Raw genomic sequence first — 27079 nt, forward strand, 5'->3', positions numbered from 1 at the left:
TGACAATAAAAAGATAATACTATATGAATTTTTGAAAATATGTTAAAACACTAATGGTATTGTAGTCACTAAATTAAATTTTAAAATAATATTTTAAAACTCCATAAGAAATTTAAATACATACACGCTAGTATCAATTGCTCTGCCGGAAAAAAAGAAAATTAACTGTGAATTTTAATGTTAGAACTGATTTTATAAGTGGGTGTTGATTTAAATGTAAGTGAAAATAGTATGGCTATTCTTTATGTGCAAAAATGCTAAACTGTGAGCGAAATGAAAAAATGTATCCTAATGTAATTAACATACATTTACAATGACCACATGATCAGCTCTATTATGTTGTTCCATCTGTGAAACTCAGATATAAGGTAAAGGTGTCAGGTCTAGAGAAAGAAAATCTATGCTTCAGGTTTACCTCTCTACTTATTACTTTTAGAACTTTAAATAAGTCATTTAATTTCTCTGGTTTGCATCAGCCATTTACTAAAACAGAATAATTGTTCCTTTAGCATGAAGGAACTAATGTATACAGAAACACTTTATAGATTGTACAACACAGAGTAAATATAAGGAAACATACTATTATTATAGTATAAAGCAGATAGGGCTAGTTTTATTCCATCGAGTAGTCATTTATTATAATAGATAACACAAAAAAGCTAGTTCCAATTACAATTATTGAATTTTTTTTTTTTAGTGTTAAGAAGTCTGCTAGAATGTTTTCAATTTTAATTTCAATGATAAATGTTTTTAACAGATACATGGTGTTAAAAATATTCTGATTATTTGGTTAATGTTTTTTGAAATCTAGGTCTACCTACACTTGTAAAAATAAAGAACCAAAGTAATTACTTAAATAAGTCAACAACAAAGGAACTACAGTTTATACATAAAATGGCTTTACTTTCTTATGGAAAGCTGTTTATATAAGAGTCCATCTAATGTATACATACACACACACAGACACACATACACACACACACACACACTCTATTTTCCACAGTGCCTTTCACCAATGAAATCACCTTATGATACATATTCAAATTATGTTTATTATTAACATTTAATGCAGAGAAATAGACAAGTATAAAAGTACTACATTATTTGGAGATAATGTCCATTTGTCAAGTATTTTTATTAAAAATATATCCAGGACTTCCAAAAATATTAATTATTATGACATGGTAAATTTTGTTAATATTGTGTACATAGTCCTAATAAATTTACATATATATCAATTATTTCACTTCACTAAAAAATAGCCTCAATATCAATCATATTTAGGGTACATAGCAAGTACTTTCCAGATACATAGTTCAAATTTTATAGCAATTTTAATACTAGCATTTTTTAAATTTATGTTACTTGAAGTCAGTCAAGAATTACTATTAGAATTCACTAAAATCTAATCAATGTAATTGTCATGACACTACCAAATTTTGTGTTGCTATTCATTAAATTAAAACTTTTTTTTTGTAACTCTATGGTTTTTAGTTTCTTTATGTATTATCTTCAGTACAAAATTAGATTTTAAGTGGTAATCTTAGTATTTTGTTAATCAATTATCCTCTTCAGTCTAAATAAACCCATTTAATTTTTGACTTTTCAGGTAAAGCAGAAATTAGTAACACATTAACAAATCAAAGGAATTGGTATTATTGTTAGAACATGATACACCATTAAGAGAAACACAAGGAAAAATTTTATTAAGAATATATACATTACAAAGAACAATGGTCAATAGAATTAATAAATATGTATTAGATAAAATATTATTCATAGATGACTGATTGATAACAAAGGCAATTTTGTCCAGGTTTAACCAGGGTAAGAAAGATTATTTCAATAAGGAAAAGAATCAACAAGCTCTTGAAAGAAGCCATATTCTAAGTATCACAGGGATGTTCTCCACCCACTGAGTGTTTATGTTCAAAAAGAGGTAACTTTGAAATGGACATACAGCAAGACTCCACAGATCCCAACTATTATTGGATATATTTCAAGAAAACAAAAATGAATACAATTAATACTAAAATAATTGAATGCATTTTTCTTCTTACCACAAAAAAAAAAAAAATGACCTCAGTTAAGATAAATTCCTAGAGATTAGTGACCAACTGAGGTTAATGGCCTGAAACTATACTTTAGGCAATTAACTCCACCCAGCCATTCATTAATCCCCAGGAAATACCCAGGTCTACAATTGTTACTGCTTAATTATAACCCAAATGGAACCATGAGAGATGAGAGCAGCAATGTGATTGGATAATGTACAAAAATTAAGTTCTCCATTAATACCTTGTACATATCAATTAAAATTGCATCACCCTTAAAAAAATCCATATACCTATATGTCTTTTCCGTTTTCAGTTTATAATAGCAATAATGACTTTCATGCTGGGCATTTTCTGGGAATTAATGGCCAGTGGATGTTAATGGTCCTTGGCTGTACCTTGAGCTATCCACTCCTCCTTGTTAGCCATTAATCCCTATGAAATGCCCAGCTATTGCTTAATTAACTTTACAATGCAGTTAATGCAGATATGACATGATAGAAAGATTTTTATTTTTAAGCTTCCAAAAAACAAAACTTTCAGCTCAGAAAAGCCTTGCAAAAATCCAGTTTCAGACTTTTTTTTTTTTTTGAAACATACATGAAAATAAAGAATTGGGAGGTGATGTCAGCAAGATGGAGGGCTAGGAAATCCCAATACTCATCTCCCCAAGAAAAACCCCAAAAGCAATAAATAAACAACTACAAACTAGAGAAAACAGCTCAGGGAAAGCTCTGGACTACAACAAAACAGAAGCAAAAATACCCCTTTGTAGCTCTAAAACCAAGGACAGCATCATAGAAAAGCACAGGAAGCCTATTATTGTGTCACCCCATCCTCCAGTCCAGAGAAGCTTGGAGCCAGGAAGGATAGCCTCAGAGGAATTTCACCTCATGGGGAAAGGAGAGCAGGAGAACCCCAGCAAGACTCACAACTGTGGACTTTTGCAGCCTTTGCTACAGGGGTCTCCCACAGTCTTCACCAATGCTGATGCCACTGACAGAGCTGCCTAGAGTCCACCCACAGCAACTACTCTTTGTGGCTGGAGCTGTTGCTGGGGTGGGACCTGCCCTCAGGAGTCCCAGTCCCTGCTGTGTCCTGCTATCCAGGATCTGAACACCACAGCACCTTACCACATACAGGAAGGGGACCTGAGCTGCCACTGCTCTATGCCTCACCCCCATCTCAGATCAGGGCTCTGACCTGTCATGGCCGGGAAGTCCTGCCACTGCTCTAAGCCCAGCTCTACTATGGACAATTATATGCTAACAAACTGGATAACCTAGAAGAAATGGATACATTCCTAGAAACACACAACCTATCAAGACTGAATCATGAAGAAATAGACAATCTGAACTGAATAATAATGAGTAAGGAGATTGAATTAGGAATCAAAAATCTCTCACCACCAAAAGGTCCAGGACTAGATGGTTTTACTGGTGAATTCCACCAAATATTTAAAGAAGAATGAATGCCAATACTTTTCAAACTCTTCCAAAAAAACTAAACAGAAACTCATTTTAGGAGGACAACATTGCCCTGATACCAAAGCCAGATAAGGACACCATTAGAAAATTGTAGACCAATATCTCTGATGAATATTGATAAAAAAATTCTCAACCAAACATTAGCAAACTGAATTCAACACCACATTAAAAGACTCACTCACCATGATCAAATGGGACTTACCCCTGGGATGCAAGGATCATTCTACATATGCAAATCAATAAATTTGATATACCATATTAATAGAATTAAAGATAAAAATCATTGGATTATCTCAATAGATGCAGAAAAAGCATTTTACAAAACACAATATCTTTTCATAATAAAAAAAGTCTAAACCTGGGTATAAAAGGAAAATGCTTCAATATAATAAACGGCATATATGAAAGATCCACAGCTAATATCGCAGTCAACAGTGAAAGGTGGAAAGCTTTTCCTCTAAGATCAGGAACAAGACAAGGGTGCCTACTCTGACAACTCTCACTCAACATAGTACTGGAAGCCCTAGCTAGAGAGAGAAATCAGGCAAAATAAAGAGATAAAAGGCATCCAAATTGGAATGAAAAAAAGTAAAATTGTCATTATTTACACATGATATATCATATCTAGAAAACCCTAAAGACTCCACAAAAGAACTGTTAGAACTAATAAATAAAAAATACAGTAAGGCTGTAAGATATAAAATCAACATACAAAAACCATTTGTGTTTTTATACACTAGTAACAAACTATCTGAAAGAGAAATTAAGAAAGCAATCCCATTTACAATAGCATCTAAAAAAATTCTTAGGAATAAATTTAACCAAGATTTAAGACCTGTACACTGAAAACTGTAAGACATTGATGAGAGATTGAAGAAAACACAAACAAATAGAAAGATATGCTATGTTCTTGGATTGGAAGAATTAATACTCTGAAAATGTCCATACTACCTAAAGCGATCTACAGATTCAGTGCAATCCCAATCAAAATTCCAATTGCATTTTTCACAAAATTGTTTTAAAAACTATCCTAAAATTTGTATGGAACCACAAAAGGCCCCAAATAGCAAAAGCAATCTTGAGAAATAAGAACAAAGCTGAAGGCATCATGCTACCTAATTTCAAACTATGTTACAAAGCTATAGTAATCAAAGCAATATGTGCTGACATAAAAACAGGCACATAGACCAGTGAAACAGAATAGAGGGCCCAGACATAATCCCCTGCATATATGGTCAATTAATTTTTAACAAGGGTGCCAAGTACACACATTGGGGAAAGGACAGCCTCTTCAATGAATGGTGCTGGGAAAACTGAATATCCACATGCAAAAGAATGAAACTGCACCCCTATCTTACACCACTCACAAAAATTAACTCAAAATGGATTAAGGACTTAAATATAAAATTTGAAATCATAAAAAAACATAGGGAAAAAATTGAACATAGGACCAAAAAATTGGTCTTGGCAATGATTTCTTAGATAAGACACCAAAAGCACAAGCAGCAAAAGCTAAAATAAGGAAATCAGACTACTTAAAGAGCTTCTGCACAGAAAAGGAAACAATCAATAAATTAAACAGACAACCCACAGAATGGGAGACAACATTCACAAACCATATATCTAATAAGTATATCTGAAGTATTTCTGAAACATATAAGTAACTCATACAACTCAAAAGCAAAAAAGCAAATAATCCAATTGAAAAATGGGCAAAGCGCCTAAATAGACATTTTTCCAAAGAAGACATAAAAATGCCAACAGATATATGAAAAGGTGCTCAATATCACTGATCATTAGGGAAATGCAAATCAAAACAATTAGGGGCTTCCCTGGTGGCACAGAGGTTGAGAATCCGCCTGCCAATGCAGGGGATACAGGTTCGGGCCTTGGTGCGGGAAGATCTCACATGGTGCGGAGCAACTAAGCCCGTGTGCCACAACTACTGAGCCTGCACTCTAGAGCCCGTGAGCCACAACTACTGAAGCCCACGTGCCTAGAGCCCGTGCTCCGCAACAAGAGAAGCCACCGCAATGAGAAGCCCGCGCACCACAACAAGGAGTAGCCCCCACTCGCCGCAACTAAAGCCCGCGCGCAGCAACGAAGACCCAACGCAGCCAAAAATAAATTAATTAATTAATTAAAATTTATTAAAAAAAAAAAAAAACCACAATGAGATCTCACCTCATACCTGTTAGGATGGCTGTCATCAAAAAGACAAGAGATGACAAATGTTGGTGACGCCATGAAAAAAGGGAAACTTTATAAATTGTTTGTGGAAATGTAAAATGATACGGCCATTAAGGAAAACAGTAAGGCAGTTCCTCAAAAAATTTAAAAATTGAACTAACATATGATCAAGCAAGGCCACTCCTGAGTATACATCCAAAGGAATTGAAATCAATATCTCAAAGAGATAACCTGCAAGCCCATGTCCATTGCAGCATTTTTTTACAATAGCCAAGATAAGGAAACAGCCCAAATATCCTTCAGTGGATGGATAGGGAAAATTTACACACACAGATATAGACACAATGGAAATTTATTCACCCATAAAAAAAGTAGAAAATCTTGCCATTCCCAACAACATGGATAAATCTGGAGGGCATTATGCTATGTGAAATTAGCCAGAAAAAGACAAATACTGTATGGTATCACTTATATGTGGCATCAGAATGGGAAAAATATCTGATTTCATAGAGACTGAGAACAGAATGGTGGTTGCCAGGGGTTTGGGAGCTGGGGAATGGGGTGCTATAAGTCAAAGGGTACAAATTTTCAGATGTAAGAAAAGTAAGTTCTGAGGATCTAATGTTCAGCATGTTGACTATAATTAGTATGGTATGCTATACTTGAAATTTACTGAGAATAGATCTTAAGCATTCTCACCACACACACGTTATCTATGTCACCTATGTGGGGTATGGATGTGTTAATTAACTTGATTTTCGTAATCACTGTACAATGTATATGTATATCAAATAATCACATTGTACACTTTAAATATATATAATAATATTTGTCGATTATTCCTCAATAAAATTAAAAATAGTTAAGAAAGGCAAATTTCTTTCTAGTCATGGGACTAGAAAAAAAGGTACAGTTTAATAAAGCTAATTTGTAGTAAAAGATGATGCTAATGTTAAAAAGTGAAATAATGACGCTAAAATGATATTATACCTACTTTCCCTTTTCAAAATTTTAATAGAAAAAACCTGCTAAAATGCAGTTATTTCATTTGAAGCTTTCATAGATTATAAAAATATGATTTTTTCAGTTTTGTACATGTATGGAAGAGAATGCTTAGAATTAGGGCTTTTAAAAGTTTTGATCTGGAAAGAATCTAGACATCACTTAGCCCAATGCCTCTTTTACAGATGAGGAAATGAGAAATTCCTAGAGAAGCAAAGTAACTAGCTTGAGTCATGTGGTCGCTGCAGAACAAAAGGGAAGAAGTCTTCTGCCTCCTCTCTCCCAGCTTACAGCCCTTTCACCTCCTGTGACACTTTGGATGCATGGGTTGCTTCCCTACCTATTTGGGGCTTATTACAATAGCTATACTTCTTCTAAACTTGCCAAATGAGCAGCCAGGTTTCTTGAACCTAGGGGGTAATAAACTGTAATCAAATTTTGCTCTTTTGGAGAGATTATTTTAAGCAAGGTTAAAAAAGATTTGGTTTTAAAAATTATTATATTTCAGTTTACATAGAATTTCAATAGTCTAGCAAGCCTTTTAAAGTTTTTCTTTTCTGTTTTCCTGTAGTAAAGACATTTTAGGAGAACCCAAGTAGTAAATGTGTTCAAGTTATTAAGTAATCACAATATGTGTTTTACTGTTAACATTATTCAAGCAGAATATATATTTAAAGCATTCAAAATTGATCCAAACTGTAATAAAATCCTACCAGTGATTAATAAAATTATTGTTATTTTTTCTCCTTGCAAATCTTAGTTTTGTTTTTGTTTTAATGTTGAAGGTTAAATGTTGAAATTAATGAAATTAAAAATTAATTAAAATTAACTTTAGATTAATTTTTAAAAGATAATTAAGAATGGAAAGGACTGTGGGAAATAATGTATTTCAGACGGCACTTCAGAATAACCTCAACTACCTTCAAGGAAGGAGATCTAGCCCATGGTAAATGATTATCCTAATTCCCTCAGTTACTTATTCTGATGTTTATTTAACATTATTATGTTGGTCAAGCCTATTTTTTCCACATTAAAAACTTACTGAAATAAGACAAGGAACAGTGTTGTTTTTATGTGAGAACTGTTAAGAAAATCCCCATCCCCTCACCCATGTGCCTTTTTCTCTGTGTGGCATGAATCAGAGTTTGCAAACAGATTCCGTGAGTGGTAACCATTTATTTGTGTCAGAGTAGTTTAAACTTGATAAGTTTTAGCACCCATTCTTCCTCAAGGGAAAAAAAGAAATTGCCTTAAATTGTAAACCTACTATTTTATTAGCCTATTATGGGGGCATTTTTCAACCCTACTAGCAGCTAATTAAAGGCACATGGTATCCGTCTCAAACCATCCGGTCTACTAGATGTTGTTGACCAGTGTATCTGTTTTCATGCTGCATATAGTTAAACTTTTTAAGTTAATAAACACTTATGGTAGAAACCTACCTGACTAATCACGTGCTATGGCTCACCTGACAGCACTTGAGAGAGCCCCACTGATGCCTAAAATTAGCCCTGGTACATAATTATAGCCTTCAGGAAAGATCAGCTCTATAATACATTATCTTTCCTACAAAATCAAGATCCCTTAAATTATTTAGATGAGTGTCCCACATGTACATAACTGGAAAGTTTGGATTGTGTTTTTACCTGTTAAGCATATGGTCTGCAAATGTAACAATGTAATACGTATTACTATTTATTGTGTTTATTAATTTACACAGATTCTTTCCTTATTTTGCTGATTTCCCTCACAAAAATAACAACCAGAGATTTAAGTTATGAATATACAATTATATGACTTAAAATTACACATTAAAAAGTGAATGTAGTTAAAAAAAAGGTTAATGTTTCTATGAATACAGGTGTCTTGGAGCATAAGATACCAATGCCTATGATAGGGATATGGAGAATGTTAAATACTTATGCACAAAATTGATGAACACGTTATTTCACTTTAAACATTTTAGCTTGGGTGAAAATTTTTTGAACAGAGAACCAGTAATAGAGGATAAGTCTGAAAATGGGAAATAATGAATATACTTGGTTGCCAGTGCACCTGATCAAAAAATAGGTACGTCACGTATATTATGCTCCACGTGTATGCACCTATGTGTGTGTGCACACGCACACACACACACACACAAACTCAATCAATTTAAGAGTCATTCTTGAATTTTGAATGGATCATACCACTACTTGCAAATATTATCTTTGCTAATTGGTAAGAGTATCAGAAATCCAGATCCTGATAAAAACTCGCTGGCCTATATATTGAACAGAGGTACCTGTCAACCCAAAACTTTTATGAACTATAGTTCACAATAATTATTTTTCAAGTCTTCCCAACATACATACTATAATGGGAGACTATTAGCTAAAATGTTGTCCTAATGTAACCTTGATAATACGTTCTTTTTAAATACAGGTAAATAAGTATTTTATACTTTAAGAAACAGGTTTCATTTCCTCAATCTTTACCCAATTTACGTATCTCACCAAGTGCTCAGCATCTCCATGCTGACTTTATAGTTAATTAAAAATAAATACGGTTTAAACAATCTACTAAAAGTTCTCCTAATTTGCTTAAGTTCTATACTTTGCATTTTCACTTTTTTTCAGATCACAGGTAATATTCTCTTTTGCTTTTAAAATTAACTATATTAGGGACATCTGTTTGAATACCGCCTTTTATTTATTTATTTTTTATACATGCACTCTTTTTTTTAATTAATTAATTAATTTGGCTGTGCCGAGTTGCGGCATGTGGGATCTTTGTTGCTGTGAGCAGGATATTTCAGTTGTGGCACTCGGGATCTTTTTTTTAGTTGCAGCATGCAGGATCTAGTTCCCTGACCAGGGATCAAACCCAGGCCCCCTGCGTCGGGAGTACAGAGTCTTAACCACTGGACCACCAGGGAAGTCCCCAGCCTTTTACTTTAAATATTGGTTTTCTTTTCTTTTTTTTTTTTTTTAATAAAATGAGACTAAGTCTAAATGGAGAATTCGTAGATTCCAACTCAAATTTTTTCATCCATTCATTAACTTAAATCAGCCCTTTTCAGTAATTTGGTATTACCTAACTGGTCCTTCCTCTCCTATCAGTTATGCAGTACCAAATTACCGAAGACTTTGAAGCAGAAAAGTGTATATATTCTTTACTTGAGGTAATAGTCAATGAAATATTTTTAAGTAAAGGAATTGTGTAAAAACCCAATGTTTGCTATTCAAAGGGTTATTTAGAGAAATGAGAATATTTTCTCAGCAAAGCCTACTGCAGTTCTTTAGTTGTGAGTCTATGAAACTCTGGATAGGAATGATAGCCTAAATGGAGATAAAGATACTAGCCTAAGAAATTTTTCAAAGGATGATGGACAAAGAAAGGAAGATGGTAGCACAGAATCAATAACTATAACCATTCTTGTCTGAAGGAATGTTAAAATAGTAGTTTCTTTGGCAGAGACGAGAACACAAAATCTTGAGAACAAACCTTGTTTGGGGAGAAAATAAGATTGGTTTAGATTTGTTGAAGTTAATATGATGGGAAACACTTAACTAAAAATATTCAGAGGATAGCTGGAGATGTAGAAAAGAAGCTTGAGTAAAAAATCCGAAGATTTTTATAGACAAGACCAGAAAATCAGGAATTTATTCATGTGATCTTTCTGCCTCAAGTCTCAGCCATACTTCAGGGAGCAAAGATCACTCTATAAATGACTTCTCTTAATGAGATAATACCATATCAAAACACGGTATGTTAAACATAAAATGTTGAACACTGATTTTATGTTAAACATAAATGTTGAACACTGATTGCTAACAAATAATTCCTTTCCTCTGAATTTATATTTCCTTACAGAAAAATAATGTCTAGTTCACAAACAGCCAGTTTAACATTTTAAACTCACTTTTTAGTGATCAAATGAGTAAAAGAATATGGACTGCCTCAGGTAAATTATCTACCATTTCATCGAGAGTTTCTTTGCATGGCCTTTATTTATTTTATGGGTTTGCATAATAAGGATTCACACACACAGTTTCGTTCTCCTTCCTCTGGGCCGGTTACCTAGCTGTCTTAATCATCCAGTAATTAAAATAAAAACCACTCCAGGTAATTGGCAGTCTTCTCTAATTGAAAACTGGGTAGATAATCATTGGCCCAAGGAAATGCCCCACTCTCATACTGTAATATGAACCACCATCTGTCTATTAAACTAGTCATTATAAAATATTAACATATAAATGACTACTATAGGGGTATTATAAAAGTGGTCCTAGACTTTAATTAATTATTTTTGTCATTTTGTTGACTCACCAGTTTCTTTCTAGGGAACAATAAGAAAACATATTCTCAGGCTGATTAGGGAGGAGCAATAACTTTTGTCACGCAACACAGACATGTTTAGAAGGCTTATAATGTCTACCTTTGCTATACAAAGTATTTGCTCTCCAGCGAATAACAAACACTGAACCAAGAAGCTAGAAAAAATTACAAAAAATGTTCAATCTATCTATAGAGCTGAGATCTCCCTAATTCTTCATGTAATGCTATGCATTTACTTTCAGGGGAAGTAGAAGGTAAAAGAGGAAAAGAAAGTAAGTTTAAGAAAGCAAACTGGAATCTTAGAAACTGTCCAGTAGGTTAGAAAATCCTGGGAATATACTTGATATATCCTGAAGAAATACTCTTTGTCCTTCCTTAAAGGTTAATTCTATTTGAATGAGAAAAGAGGGAGGAAATTCATAAATATCAACAGACCCTGAAAATAACATTGATAGACATTATGAAGAGGGTAACCTGATTTTCTGCACTGTGTAGACAGTGTGCTACCACACTGTCTTTGTAGACACACTTTTACATAGCACATAATACCAGCAGCAGTATCTTCAATTACAGAGGACAGAGATATACACTCACACATTTAATGACACAAGGTAGACAAAAGGAGCATGAATAGATTCTCGTTTTCCAAAGTCAATTCTAGCACTAAAAAACCCTTCCCCCCAAATCCTCTATGTTGACTTACCTTGACATCTTGGGGATGTGTGATTTGTCTATTTGCTGGCATGAAGTAAGCCTTGTGACATGTATAACTGAATTTGAATGTGGACTGATGATGCTCTAGACAAGGTCAAACCCCAATCCACGTAAATACTCATCAACTGATTAGGCAGAAATTACTTAAGACACTTGATAAGTCAAACTAGCTCAGTAGCTATCTAATAAATTCAGGGAACAACAGAATTGCAATGAAAGTGAAAAAAATTTCCCAATCACATACTTCTTTGACAATCACAGAAAATAAGGTATTTTCAGGATTTTGGATTTAGTATGCAAGTACTTATAACAAGGGTAAGACTTTACTCTGGAAACCATACCTGTCTTGAAATATTTACTCTGGTCTAAAGCTGAAAAAATCACTCTCCTCAAACCCTATCATTCACTGCCCAGTACAAAGAAAAGATCAAGTTCAGTCCTGTTTTTTCTTCACAGAAGACTTAGTGATGACAAGATGTCATTACGTTTCAATGCTAAGAGAAACTCAAGAAATCATTTTATGAATCAAGATGAAGAAAGCTTTTAAAATATAAAACTATAAATGAATGATCTAGAACTATATGCAGCCAAGGATCTGGGGTCTCTGAAAACTGAACAGAAATATGAATTTTATTAATTTTTTAAAAGCACAGTTTTATACTTTCATGTTTAGTCTTAATATGATTTTTTTCTCCTCTAGATTCTTTTATGTAGAAGGAAAAGTAGCAGGTAAATCATGTTATTTCTGTTAAAGAAGAGCTGTACTTTTTCTAAAAGTGGATTCTCATGGATTATTTATACAGTAAGTCCCATGACATTAAAGTATGCAGCACATTTTTCTTCTTTATGAATATATAACTGTAATTATATTAGATTTTAAATGATTTGAATAACCAAGATATAAAAATATTAAAATTACAAGAGAGATATGTTATCATAGGATAGACATTAGAGAAATGATAGTCTCTTTAGATAGACAGATAGATAGATATATAGACAGATATGAATGTAGATATAGGTACACGTATACATACACACTTCCTATAGACTTGTATGTTTGTGTTGTGTAGGTTGAAACCTAACCCCCAGTGTGATGATAGGTCCTTTGATAAGTGATGATTAGGTCATGAGGGTGAATTCCTCATGAACGGGATTAATCCCTTATAAAAGAGACCCCAGAGAGCTCCCTCACCTCTTCTGCCATGTGAAGACATAAGGAGAAGATGGCCATCTATGAACCAGTAAGTGGGCTCTCAGCAGACACAATATCTGCTGGCACCTTGATCTTGGACTTTCCAGCCTCTAGAACTAAGAGAAATAAAGTTTGTTGTTTAAGCCACCCAGTCTTTGATATTCTGTTATAGCAGCCCAAATGGACTAAGACTATATATAATTTTACTCTTCTAATTATCCTAAAGGTTTTTAATTTCCTTCCTTATCAAATTCAACCAAGAAGCAAATTTATTCAGTTAAAACCCTTCAAAGTTAGCATCCACTGCCTGAAAACCAAGTAAATGTTGAGTTTGTGTCCTATCTGCCCCCAAATTTAGTTCTGCTGCATAAATATTTATGTATTCATTTGCTTTGGACAGCTGCTAAAATGCACAATTTTCTTGGACTGCTATGGCTTATACATAAAATAATTCCGTTTTAAAAATTACTTTGGTATTGAACTAAGCTAATGTTCAATGAAATCATATTTATTATAGACCATCATAGAATATATAACTTAACAATAAAAATTAAAACTATCATTTTCAAGTGTTTCTAATGTTCCTTGCATCGTGCTAAGCACTTTATACACATTATATCATTTAATCTTTAACAATCCTGTGCAGTAGGTGTTATTTTCCTATTCTATGATTCAGTCTACTCTGGCAAATAGAAGATTAATAATTTTCCCAGGGTTACATAGCTTATAACTGGCTGAGCTACATTTTATCTTAAGGCTGACTGACCTCGAATTTAAATCTCTCTCCACCATAACAGAGAATCTCCCCAATTAAGGTTCCTAGAGCAGAGGCAGCTGGCTGTTTACCAAAGCCACTTCTAAGCACACAGCTTGAACATATTTCCCTTGGAGTTGGGTATGTCAATGAATTAAATCCTAGCCAAGAGAATACGGGCAAAAAGAGTGTATGCCACTCTCAGGTTTGGCTCATAGAAACTTTCCACATGCAACCTTCCATTCCATTTTCCCCCATCTGGCTGGAGACATCAACCAGGCCACCCTGACAACCATATGAAGATGGTAGGACCCTACACAGAAGTTCAACCAGAAACATCTTCATTGAATTGTTATGCAAAGGGAAATAAACCCTACTGAGTTAAGCCACTATTACATAAGGGTTTTATGTTCTATCAGCCGGTATTACCCTAACTAATACAAGTTATGTCACCTTGTATTACCGAATCAAAATATGATTTTGACTCAAGTTTTTAATAAAAACCACTCAATTAAACATATTAAACATTAAAATTTATTTCCTGACAGTCTAAACTTTGTCCTGATAACATCCAGTCAGAGTATGACCTCTTCCCCTACTGCAAAACACAGATGTTAAGTAAAAATGGTAACTTGAAGACAAAGTCCAAATGAACTGCAGTTTTATCCCTTCAAAAGCAAATAGCATCCAAATGCAGTTTTGAAATGATGTCTAGATACTTTTTTAGCAAACTTCAGGTGTCAGGGATAATAAATGAATCATTTATTTGATGCACATAATACTTTAAAGAAATCAGTGTAAGCCCCCAAAGGAAAAAAGCAACAGCGTACTCAGAAGCATTTCATCATTTGAAGTTGATATAACAATGCTGACAAGTACAAAAGATAACTACTTTGTTCTGTCATGCCGTATCATGTTGTAGAAAACACAAAGCATTATGTGACCTTTAGAGAAACAGCCAAAAAGTAGCTTGCTTTGTGATGCCTAACGCGGGTATTTTTGAATTTTTGAAGGTCTTGATTTTTGCCAATTGTGGACAAGTTATGTCCTGGGGGATCTCAGGCATGAAGAGAAAAGAATGCTGATGCATGAAGCAAGTGTAAGGGGAAAGACTGAGAGGAAAATTTACTGCTTCTGGAAAACAAAACTAGTTGTTAGGTCTATGTGTATGTAGGCTCCTTGAAATGTCCCATCTAATAAATATTAGTTCCAAAATTGGCCTATATATATGTATACTGGCCATGGTTGGCATTGGACCATATGGAGATATTCTCCTAATCCATTTTTTTTTACACTCCTTTTTCAAGTATTCACTACTTTTCATGCTCCTCTCTGACTGTGACACTACTACTGCAACAGCCCCAAATTCTAGTCCCATCAAACTTCCATACAGTACAGGGTCCTTGGAGATTGGAAAATGGTACATATAACTGATAGATGGTTATTGAGTCTTATTTTTAGATAAGCATCACTACCTCCAAAAATCAAAGCTATGTTTTACTAGGCACTTCTTCTAGGGTTAAATTCTTACCTCAAAGGAATAATTAATAGAGACAATTTCAGCCCTCTAGGTTAGTATTCCTTAAAGTAAATTTACAGATAATATGCATTGGAATTACCTGAAGATGTATAGCTTAATCTCCAAAGTAAGCATTAAAAATAATACAGAAAAGTACACTGAAAAAGCCTATAGAGGAGATAGAATAATAATAATAATGTGACACAAGTAATGAAGTCCTTTGTTTCTGACCCAAGAGTCTCATTTCTTCTGATACCATCTATGACACAGTAGCAGGCTACTTATTAGCATGTAAGCAGGGTAAAATCAAATCCTAGACCAAACACATATTATTAAATAGAAATCAAGTTTGGTTAACTTTAATGTCATCAAACCGACCAGTTAATGTATAAGGACAAACTATTAAACATAATTTACTTATGGACTTATGGACTGTGTCATAATTTGGTAGTCACATTTTATGGGTCATTTATTCTACAGAAAAATTTTTTAAATTTCTTATATCTTTGTCAAATTCAAAGCTCTCTAAAAAGGAGCTAATTTCACAATATATATGTGTATCAAGTCATCATGTTGTACACCTTAAAATTATACATTATATGTCAATTATATCTCAATAAAGGTGGGAAAAATAAAAAGTAGCTAAATGCTTATATCAAAGGCATAAGGTTCTTCATATACTTAATCAAAGAATCATATCATTAACATAGACAGCTGGAATGCTACTAGAGAACCCAAGGCCACCATAAATTTAATGTTCTAAATAATAGGTGGAGTCTAGGAGTATGTATTGATAAATATACATTTTCAGAATATATATATATGGTTATCACAGTGGGTAATGACCCTAATTTCAGAATTCTTGAACACTTTCTTTGGTAGACTTTCTAAAATGGCTCTTAAAATTCACAATGGAAATTATGCAGTCCTCCCTCAAGCACTTTATTGAGCTTTAAAAAAATGAGTATATTTCTGAAACAGTATTGCTTTCACTGAATCTCCAAGTTTCTTCTTTTTTGTCATCTGCCAATTCCAACAATCAACTGCTTCTTCACTTTCAAGTCTGCCAAAAACCTCTGAAAAAACTTTTGTCTTTGAATTAATGTGACAATTATTTATTTTCTAATATCCTTAGGCCTTGCATCATTTGTTATTCCTTTTCATATACGCTGAAATTCTAGTTCCTTCTTCCTAAAGTTTCTCTTTCCAGAATATTTCCCTAAAAGTGGAAGCTGGAAGGAGCCTACATAAAACTCTCCTCATAGTATTTTGCCAATCTCTTTGGAAATGATGATAAATAAGTAATTATCTAAAAGCCCCATTCTCCAAGCATAATGAGTCCAAAGCAAATAACTGCAAAATTTTTAAAATCTCAGAGTGAAAATATTTAGAAATAAGTGAAATTAGGAAGTTTACCATTTCATACTGTGTTGTTACAATTACTTTTTTATTGTGACATATAATTTGCCATGTGCTTTTCATAAAGTTGCTTTCTTACATAAATAATACTAAGGTCTTTACTAATAGTAATGGGGTCAAATTCTGTTGAGGTTATTATTGGTCAACATTCAAATATCTTCTTCAGTCTGGCATCGTAAGAGACTAATAATCTTAACATGTTTCTTAAATTTGTTTTATAAAAATAATTGCATAGTGTTCAGTGATCCGTTATCATGAATCAACACGATTAGAATTACTTGTAAATAATTTACTTCAAATAAGCTTATGTTCCATATTCCTAATATGGAGTATCACAATGGGAAGAACTATGTGTAGCTTTAAAGTCAGACAAATATGAATTTAAATACTGCATCCACTATTGACTAATTATGTAAGTTTAGGTAAATTACTGTCCTCTAAACATCCTCATTTATTCATTGGCAGCATGTGGATAAAAAATCCTACTACGCAGGATGTTTTTCAGATTCTTAAGAAATATTTTATGCAAAGCATCTATCACAGAGCCTGGTATATAGTATATGTTCCAAAAATAGTGAAAAATTGTTGTTACTGATACTACAAATTGATTATTAGGTGAGGTACAAGTTGTTGATATATGCATATGACTTTCATTTTCAACAGAGATCATCTGTTCCTAATTAAGCAGTTTACTAAATTTGGGATCTTTAGACTACTTTCAATGCTTAATTAACAACTAGTTAATAATGAAATATCCCAAGAATTTGTTACCAAATATCATCATGTAGCATGTGGTTACAAAAACATTTAAAATGTTAACATTATTATATGTGGAATCTAAAAAAAAGGGTACAAATGAACTTATCTACAAAACAGAAATAGAGTTACAGATATAGAAAACAAACTTATGGTTACCAGGGGGTAAGGGGGGGAGGGATAAATTGGGAGATTGAGAGTGACATATACACACTACTATATATAAAATAGATAACTAATAAGGACCTACTGTATACCACAGGGAACTCTACTCAGTACTCTGTAATGGCCTATATGGGAAAGGAATCTAAAAAAGACTGAATATACGTATATGTATAACTGATTCACTTTGCTGTACACCTGAAACTAACACAACATTGTAAGTCAACTATACGCCAATAAAAATTTTTTAAAAAGTAACATTAAATAAACTTTTAACATTTCTATAATGAGAAACATTTTAAATCTGATGAGACATGCCATAACTATCTCAGTTCACTTTACTCTCAATGTATTTATTTACATATACAGTTACTTACATAACAACTACTAGACATGACACAAAAGTATAATCATTTAGCTATAGGTAAGATGATTTTATAACTTCTACCATCTAATAGATTAATTCAATAATAAATTTGGTTAATTTCCAATATGACTATTGTGTAATATAAATAAAACTGAAGTATACAGAAGTCAACATGTTTATATAAACTACAGAAGTAATAAACTGGTTTGGCAAGGTATAGAAGAAAGGAGAAAAGTCTTTAAAGGTAGGTCATTTTGCAGATTAAGATCTTAGTGACCTGTCACCTCACATCTCAATGGTTCTAAGTTGTAAACAGGATTTGGTTAAAGGGTTTTTTCATAATCAATGGTACTATTTGTTAAGACATTTAAAAGTTACAGGAGAAACAAATTTTAATGCAACATTATAGCATGGTAGGAATGGAATGAGTTACCAGGCTATGAAATTCCTTAACTAGTAGGAGACCATATAATTACCAATAGGTAGTATAGCAGGGCAATCCATATTTTGTATATTATACTTATCTGATTGAAAAGTCTAAAATTATGTCTTTCTTCAACATTTTAAGTGGGACATTTGCTAACATGGTATAACACCTCATTCATATTCCACAAGTAAAATGTTTATCTGAAAAAATAATATCTAGAAGAAGCCAATAGTCACTAATCAGTCATTAAAATGTTCATTAATTACAGAATTGAAGTAAAATTATTTTCCAAGTATATATGGAATTACCAGAAGTATCAAGTGACTTTACTACTTTCATGATTATAGCCAATGAAATCATAACAAAATACTAAGAAGAAAATATTACTCCAAAATTGTAATGCAATAATTTATGTGTCAATAATTAGTCCAGTTTCTTGTAGTATAGCAGGGCTCAATAAATAGATATTTTTAAAAGGGAAAAAAACAATCTTTCTCCAAATTACATATTTCTAACTGCCAACATATTAAAAAGTTTGACTTAATATTGATGTATAAAACCAAAGATGCCACTTCTGTTTAGCTTCCTTTTTTGTCTCTTCTCAAACCATTTTAGCCTTCTGCAAACAGCATGCCTTTTTGATAAAGGCTGATAAACATCCTATATGAGGCTTCCAAAGGCAAAACAGTGTGGGAAGTAAACTACCTCTAGCCTAAACACAGAGTTCATAAGAATCGAATAATCTTACCTAAAATTCAAGTATAATGTTCAAGGAATAATGGACAGTTAAAGATACCCAGAGGACTAAAGATCCCGCATACTGCAACTAAGAAAAAAAAAAAAAAAGATCCCGCATGCCGCAACTAAGACCTGGGGCAGCCAAATAAATACATTAATTAAATTTTTTTAAAAAGATATCCAGAGGAAGAGCCAGATAGTTTTATTATTTCTCTTGTAACTATTACAAAATTTAGGACAGATTTAAGACATAATAAAATTATGCTGTTGTCTGTACAACAGAGATTTAGAATTTATAACTGTGTTCCCTATAACTCTAAGCAACCTACATTTTAGTTTTCAGTCTCCATTCTCACAACTCTTTCAGACATGGATTCTCGAACACTAACAGATCCCTAATGTTTCCTTCAGACTTACCTATTTCTTCCTAATGGCCATACAGGGAGTCAACTTAAAGTAAGGAGGAAGACATTTGAATGAATCTGCCACCTTTATAGCTGAACAAGTAAGTCAGGGCATTTCATTTGAACATTTAGGGTTTCTATCAGTTAAAATAGTTTGGCTGTAAAGGACTTAAAAAATATGAGATTTAATTTCTTACATATAGGAGATCCAGAGATAGAGATATTCCAGGGTTGGTTCAGGGACTTGACATTTGTCATTGAGAATCCAAGTGTTTCCTGTCTTTCACTTTGCCTTTGGACTCATTGATGACTTCACCTGGAACCACAGGATGAACTGCCACAATTCCAGGTGTCACATGCCAACATGATGACATCTAGCCAAAAAAAGGGAGTGTTTCCCCTGTGTATCTCTTTCCGTTAGTGAGAGAGTCTTTTTCTTAAAACCTGTCAGACTTCTCTTTTCAGTGACCAGAATTCTATCCCATTTTCATAGCTGAATGGGATGGGAAATGAAATGGTGATGACTAGTTTACACTAATTATGATTTTCCCCCCAAGGACGGGGGACAACTCAACCAAATTTTACTTGAAATACCCACTAGTCGTTCCTACCCCCATGTCTTTGGAGTCAGGGGAAATTTGACTTAAATCCCCACTTCATATCTTTCTTATGAACTCTTAACTTTATGCAACTACTTAACCTCTCTGAATACCAGCTTTCTCTCTGACAGATATAGATGTATATATAGGACATAGATAACAATACAGATATGATGTATTTTTAAAGAGGTCTGTATTGTCAGATATATAAGAATAATTTCTGTAGAAATACCCAGCACAGAGCCTGATACATGGTAGAAGCCAATGAATATCATTTTAATCTGTTTTCTTTAATCTGTAGGTCCTCCTCATTTCCCTCCTTCTTATAACCAAAGCCCAATAATGTTCCAAGGAGTATAGCCTAAATTTGATTCTCTCTCCAAAATTTTCAAGTCTAAAAAATCTTTTACTTGGTACTTTAATATTTCATTCTACATATTCCACTATGTCTTAAATATCAGGGTTACCAAATACTAGTTTATTTGAATAGTGGATCATGTACCCTGATTATCACACACACACACACACACATACATACATTCTTTATTAGATGATAAATTCTGTAAATCAAATCAGCATATAAACCCTACCAATTATTTTACAAAAGGGAGAAATAGAACAAACAAGCAAGCCCCTAGTTGGATATAAAAGGTTCCTTGTGAAATGTGTCTCTACATTTTCAGTCTCAACCTTTGCCCACCCCTGAACATGTTTATGCTTTAATCACAGTGAATTAAATGTTCACTGTACTTTCCATGGTAATTTCCAGCTTCTTTAAATCTATTATTACAGGTTCCTCTGTCTGGAACATCCTCTTCACCATTCTTCATTTGACTCATTCTTGTTCATCTTCATGACTCATTTCAGGAACCATCTCCCCCCAGAAATATCTTTCCAACTTCCAGGTTGGGCTAAACGTGCTTCTTTTTCATTTCAGAGCACCTTTTGCTTACCATTTATCATAAAATACTGAAGGTAGCTATTTTTGCATCTGATTTCTTCACTAGATTCTTTGACATGTTCCTGATATAATTCCTGGGACAGAATTAACCACTCAATAAATGTGTATTGAATAAAATTAAATAAACTTGTTTTGTAGATTCAGCACTCCGAAATGGAATATTAAAAAGATTCTTATATAAATCAGTGTGATAATTTTTAAAAGAGCATTAAAAATTATCACCTAAAAAGATTTTTCTATAAAAAATACAGTAATGTTTCTCAAGTACTTACCATGAGCCAAATGTCATGCTAACTGCTTTATACACATTTTCCTACATAATCATCGAAACACCCTTGGGAAGAAGTATTTTAAGTATTTTTTTCCCATTTTAAAGATGTGGATACTTTAAAAAAAAAATTTTATTGGAGTTCAATTGCTTTACAATGTTGTGTTAGTTTCTGTTGTGCAATGAAGTGAATCAGCTATATGAATACCTATATCCCCTCCCTCTTGTACCTCCCTCCCACCCCACCCCCCCATCCCACCCATCTAGGTCATCACAGAACACCGAGCTGAGCTTCCTGTGCTTTATAGCTCGTTCCCACTGATCTCACAGCTAGTAAGTCCCAAACCTGGAACTTGAACTCAGGTTTGTTGACCTAAAGCTCATGTTTTAGTTATTTTACTCTAGAACAGAGACCATTCTCCATGTTACCTTATTGGTTACCCATTCTTAATTGAAAATGGTCTCAGAAAGCACCAAGACAAACTTTATAGTAAAACAAACAAAAATAATAATAATCACTTCTACAGATATAAGACAACAGAACATTTTACTCCAACTAACTTCTCCCTTTATTTAAATTCATGATTGTTCTCAGTCAACAGCAACTGTGTAGATTTAATGCACTAAAACTGTTAAAACATGCTTTGCTACACTGTGATAAAACCTCCTAAAAGAATTACTGACAACACATTTCCTTAAATAAAATGTCCAATTTTTAATATTGTCTAATGGTACTGTCCCCTCCCTCTTAAAACAGAATTTTAATGACTACATTTGCTACAAAGAAAGTTAGAAAGGTGCTCAAAAGCAATGATATCCACATTTATTAAATTTTCACTTTATTGTTTAAATACTATCCTTGTTTACTTAATTTTCATCATTACTCAACTGCATTAGTTTTCATACACACCCATGAAACATTATATACCTACACCAAATCTAGTAATATGTGTTAAAAATCACTGCTGCATTTAGAAGTAACCTGAGGCACAAAAAAAACAGGAAAAAAAGCAACAACGTAAGTTGAGTCACCTAAATGTGTTACTGTAAATATTTCATGAATATTGGAAGATGAACAGCTTCCCGTGTAACTTTCCCAGGCTGCTGCCGAAGATGGCGGAGAGGCAGGTCCTGGCGCTCGATGGCCGAGGCCATCTCCTGGGCCGCCTGGCAGCCATCGTGGCCAAGCAAGTGCTTCTGGGTGGAAAGGTGGTGGTTGTGCAGCTGTGAGGGCATCAGCATTTCTGGCAATTCCTACAGAAGCAAGTTGAAGTACCTGGCCTTCCTCCGCAAGCGGATGGACACCAACCCCTCCGGCGGCCCCTACCACTTCCGAGCCCCCAGCCACATCTTCTGGCGGACAGTGCGAGGCATGCTGCCCCACAGGACCAAGCGAGGCCAGGCGGCTCGGGACCGCCTCAAGGTGTTTGATGGGATCCCGCCACCCTATGACAAGAAACAGCGGATGGTGGTTCCTGCCGCCCTCAAGGTGGTGCGTCTGAAGTCTGTGCGGAAGTTTGCCTACCTAGGGCGGCTGGCTCGTGAGGTTGGCTGGAAGTACCAGGCAGTAACAGCCACCCTGGAGGAGAAGAGAAAGGAGAAGGCCGAGAGCCACTACCGGAAAAAGAAGCAGCTCCTGAGGCTACGGAAGCAGGACAAAAAGAACATAGAGAAGAAAACTGACAAATTCACAGAGGTCCTCAAGACCCATGGATTCCTAGTCTGAGCGCAATAAAACTGTTTATTCTTAAAAAAAAAAAAAAAAAAAAAAATGCTTCCAGTATAGGGGACAAAAACTGTGGAAACAGTTTTTTAAACGAGTATATAATATTTTATTTCAAGATATATTTAGTAAACATTCATTTATTTATATACTGGAAAATATAAAATGATAAAAAAGAAATAACTGCAACTTCAGAAGTATGAAAAGTTTAGCCTGTACAAAGGAAAAGAAAATAAATGCTTTTGAATATATGTGTGACTAAGGCAAATAACTTCTCTCTCTGTGTCTTAAATTTATTTTCTGCAAAATAAAATACCTGGAAAAAATTATCATTTTAAGAATTCTACCTCCAACCAACAATTCCAAATCTCATATATATTAGAAACAGAGCAAACATTAAAATGCATTTAACATGGTAATCTGCAACCTCAGTAGAGTGTGATGAATTTACATGTGTTTGTTTATAAAATCACCCAGAGCTTCTAAGTATCTGAAGTGTTGTTGTTACTGATGTTCTTTTGTGGATGGCAAGTATATTAAATCCTACAGCCCTGACTTTCTTACTGATTGAAATAAACTAATTGTGGAGCCAGGGCCAAATATCCTTGGCCTTTGTGCATCAGGCTGTCTGTTCCCACTGCTGTGCAATGTCTGTTAGGTGTTGGACAAATGAATGGCTAGGCAGAATGTACAAATAAGTACAACGGACTGAATCCCATTGAAGTATGTTTGCATGATTTCCATAAATTTCAATGTGACATAAGTCTAAGCAGAGGCTTTAATTTCAGGCCCACAATCACTGCAAATTTTTCTATATTCTCTGTGTAACATCTGTTGAAAATCTTAGAATAACTGGGAATCACAGTTAAAAATCAAAATTACCAAATCATTTAAGTTTTTCATTGAGAATGAATTTAAAGGTCTTAGTTTTAGTTTGTTCTGTAACATATGATGTTTTTTTCTTTATTAAGCATTTCAATGTTCACAATTAATGTTTTTTTTTTAAGAAAGAGTAGAGTACAATGTGAAGAAAATGATATTCTCAAGTCTTGAATTAGAAAAGCTTAAACACATATTGCCATCCTGGTCCAAAAACTGTATTTGTTCTCAATGCATCATTATGTTCAATTAATAAATTTATTTCAGTATAATATTTTGCTAATTGATGAAAACTTAACAGAAAAATATGTAGAATTCAGGGAGATGGCAACACACTCTTTATGATGTATCCACCACACCATTATTATCAACAACTATCTGAATGTTTAGAGTACAAGGTGTTTACCTGCAGTGTGTTGAGTGGTAAATTCAACATAGTAAAAACAGTCAGTGTAAACTTCCTCTTATTAGCATGAGTGACTGCGATCTAAGGTTGGTTCTGTTCTTCCATTCGCTTTTTTCTTCTCTCTCCAGCCATGGAAATAGAGCTCAGTTATTTCTACATGGATGCAAGGTGAATGAGGCTGTCGTTTCTCCTTGCAGGGCTATTTATTACAGGTCACTGACATAATACAGCTATTTTTTAAATTAAAAAAAAAAGTTATATAGCATTATCTCACCTACTCGGGTATTTGAGAGGAATGTGCAGAGTGTTGTTTATTTATACAGAAATCTGCCAACCGAGAGACATCATCTTGCTTTGAGGGGCCTCCTGCTGGCAAACTGAGCAGCCCTGTTATTATAAGAATTAAAACGCTGCACACTGTATGGAAGAAAACATAACACAATCCTATAGTGTGAAGCTGTCTGGAATTTCAACCTGTAAAAATACATTATTCCAATAAGGACAAAACTTAGAAAACTTCAAAGTGTATCACAAATTGGGATTATCTATGTAGTTTCATTGTTCTCAGCTATGAGATACATACGTTATACATATTTAATGCATAGTTATATTATGCATAATATGACAATATCAGACCTACTTTGATCATAAACCAGTCTAATGCACTAATAAATTAATTGAGAAGGAATTGATTTTCTAGATAAGTACATCTCAGTTTGCAGTCTGAGAGACAGTGTCTATGCCTAGAAAAATAATCTTAGAAAACAGAATTCTAATCATTGTCTCTGATCTCAACTACAGATATGATAGCAATTAGTTCTTCCTCAATAATGCCCTCACTGCAAATTACATTCAAAAATGAATGTCATTTCTCACTTACACATTACATAATTTCATCTCAGAATTTCCCAAGACCCACCTAAGAGTCCTGGGAAATAACTGAACGTTCAATAGCATCAGGGCTAATAAATATACTTCAACATTTTCATACTTGTAAAAACTACAGAGCATAACACAATGCATTAAGAGAATTGCAGTGATGCATGGAACCAATGAGAATCAAAATATTTGTGTAAAAATAAACATTTGGGGCGCTACAAGGCTCTAGTAGGTACAATTTTGATCCTTGTTGTGAAGGACAACTTTGGCAATTCACTTATACTTCATTATTTCTAAAGAGTTGAGTGAATAGAGAGCTCAAGTTGTTACATGAACTAGTTCATAGTTGAAATACTGTATAGGAATAGGAGGGAGAACTGGCAAAAAGGAATTAACTACTGTGCTGAGGTAATATCTGCTAGCCTAGCCTCTAACTCCTGCTGGAGAAACAATGATCACGGGAGGGGGTGGCGGGGAATATAAGGTCTTAGGACACGAATAGTTGCATGTCAAGCCCTAATCCTAGAGAAGATTTCTTTCACAAGTACTGAGACTATTCCAAATAGGGATCACAGTCAAAAGGGACAGCTGTTTATGACCTCCTCTGAAAATAGTTATTTGGGACTACCACTGCTGCCCTTCTTGCGTGTTCCCAAAATCATGTGCACTGATGTTCCTAATCAAGATTTCTAGTGGAGAGGAATGAAAAACTTATATAACCAGTTTTCCTAAATTTTATTTCTCAAAGTGCAAATAAATCCAGAGAAGCTTGCTATCCTTCCTCTTAGCAATATAACGTAGTATAGATCATTCATCCCTGAATTTTTTTAAAAAGTACAATAAATGCTACTCAACCGGAATATTTTAACATTACTATTAGAAACATAAGAAATATGATTTAAACTATGAGTTACAAGGGGTTTTATGTAATATAGGTATACCAAAATTTAATCAAACAATGCATACAACTTCCCAACTCTCTTCTTGGAAAAACTGCAAAACATCATGTTCTTTTTCAGGAATGTATTGATGGTGACAGTAGCTTTGGTGATATTAAAGCTACTGCATGAAATGATAAAGGGTAAATAAAATGGCTATTGGAAATTGGCCTCACTAAATCTGAGGAAAATAATTCATTTTAAAAATCAATAATTTTCTGCTTTTAAGCTGTATTCATTTCAGGCAGATATGTCCACAGACAACCCATTTTAGTATATTTGCAAAAGCTAAATAAAGGAACAAAATGATTTCAAATAAAACAAAATAAAAGTTAAAAATCCAAAGTGCTACACCCAGGTAAAGACTGTACATTAAATAGTACTGAAGGAAATGAGTGACACAATTAGAATCATAGCAAACTCTTCCTAATGTACAAGTGGAAAAGAGGAAAACTGCTTCCATATTTGGTGATAGGGGTTGGGGCAGGGGGTTAATTCATAAACACATGGAACCCTAACAAATCCTATAGTATTTAAACACAATAATGATATATTTTACATAAGAAAGGCAAAATTAGTAATAAAACGGATAGAAACTGACTGCCCTTTCTAATAGGAAAGGCTCTCTAGACTGGTTTTTAAGTAGGATATTGACCGGCAGTGAAAGATTAAGACTGCTGTGTAAGAGGAGAATGAGTTGGTTCCTGATTCATGGATGCAGTTAGAACCACTCATGGGTGGAGGACAGCAGGGTCTAAAACAAAAGCCAGCATGGAGTGAGATAAAGGAAGGAGAGACTGGCTGAATGTTACGTGGTGGTCATTTCGTCTCTAGCATTTTCATTTACCCGTTCAATATCCCTGCTTCTCTCATAAACTCAGCATATTGTCTTTCTTTAAACTCAAACCTTGAATGTTAATT

The 27079-nt window shown here is 33.9% G+C and overlaps 1 protein-coding gene and 1 pseudogene across 2 annotated transcripts in view; one reads left to right on the forward strand and one right to left on the reverse strand.

The window, feature by feature from the left end:
- Nucleotides 1-27079, reverse strand: part of ERBB4 (erb-b2 receptor tyrosine kinase 4) — a 1117451-nt gene that overhangs the window by 1071455 nt on the left and 18917 nt on the right. The window lies entirely within an intron of this gene.
- LOC133100497 (large ribosomal subunit protein uL13-like) lies at nt 22447-23059 on the forward strand (annotated as a pseudogene).

This window comes from Eubalaena glacialis, chromosome 1 (genome assembly GCF_028564815.1).
Source record: "Eubalaena glacialis isolate mEubGla1 chromosome 1, mEubGla1.1.hap2.+ XY, whole genome shotgun sequence".
NCBI lineage: Eukaryota > Metazoa > Chordata > Mammalia > Artiodactyla > Balaenidae > Eubalaena > Eubalaena glacialis.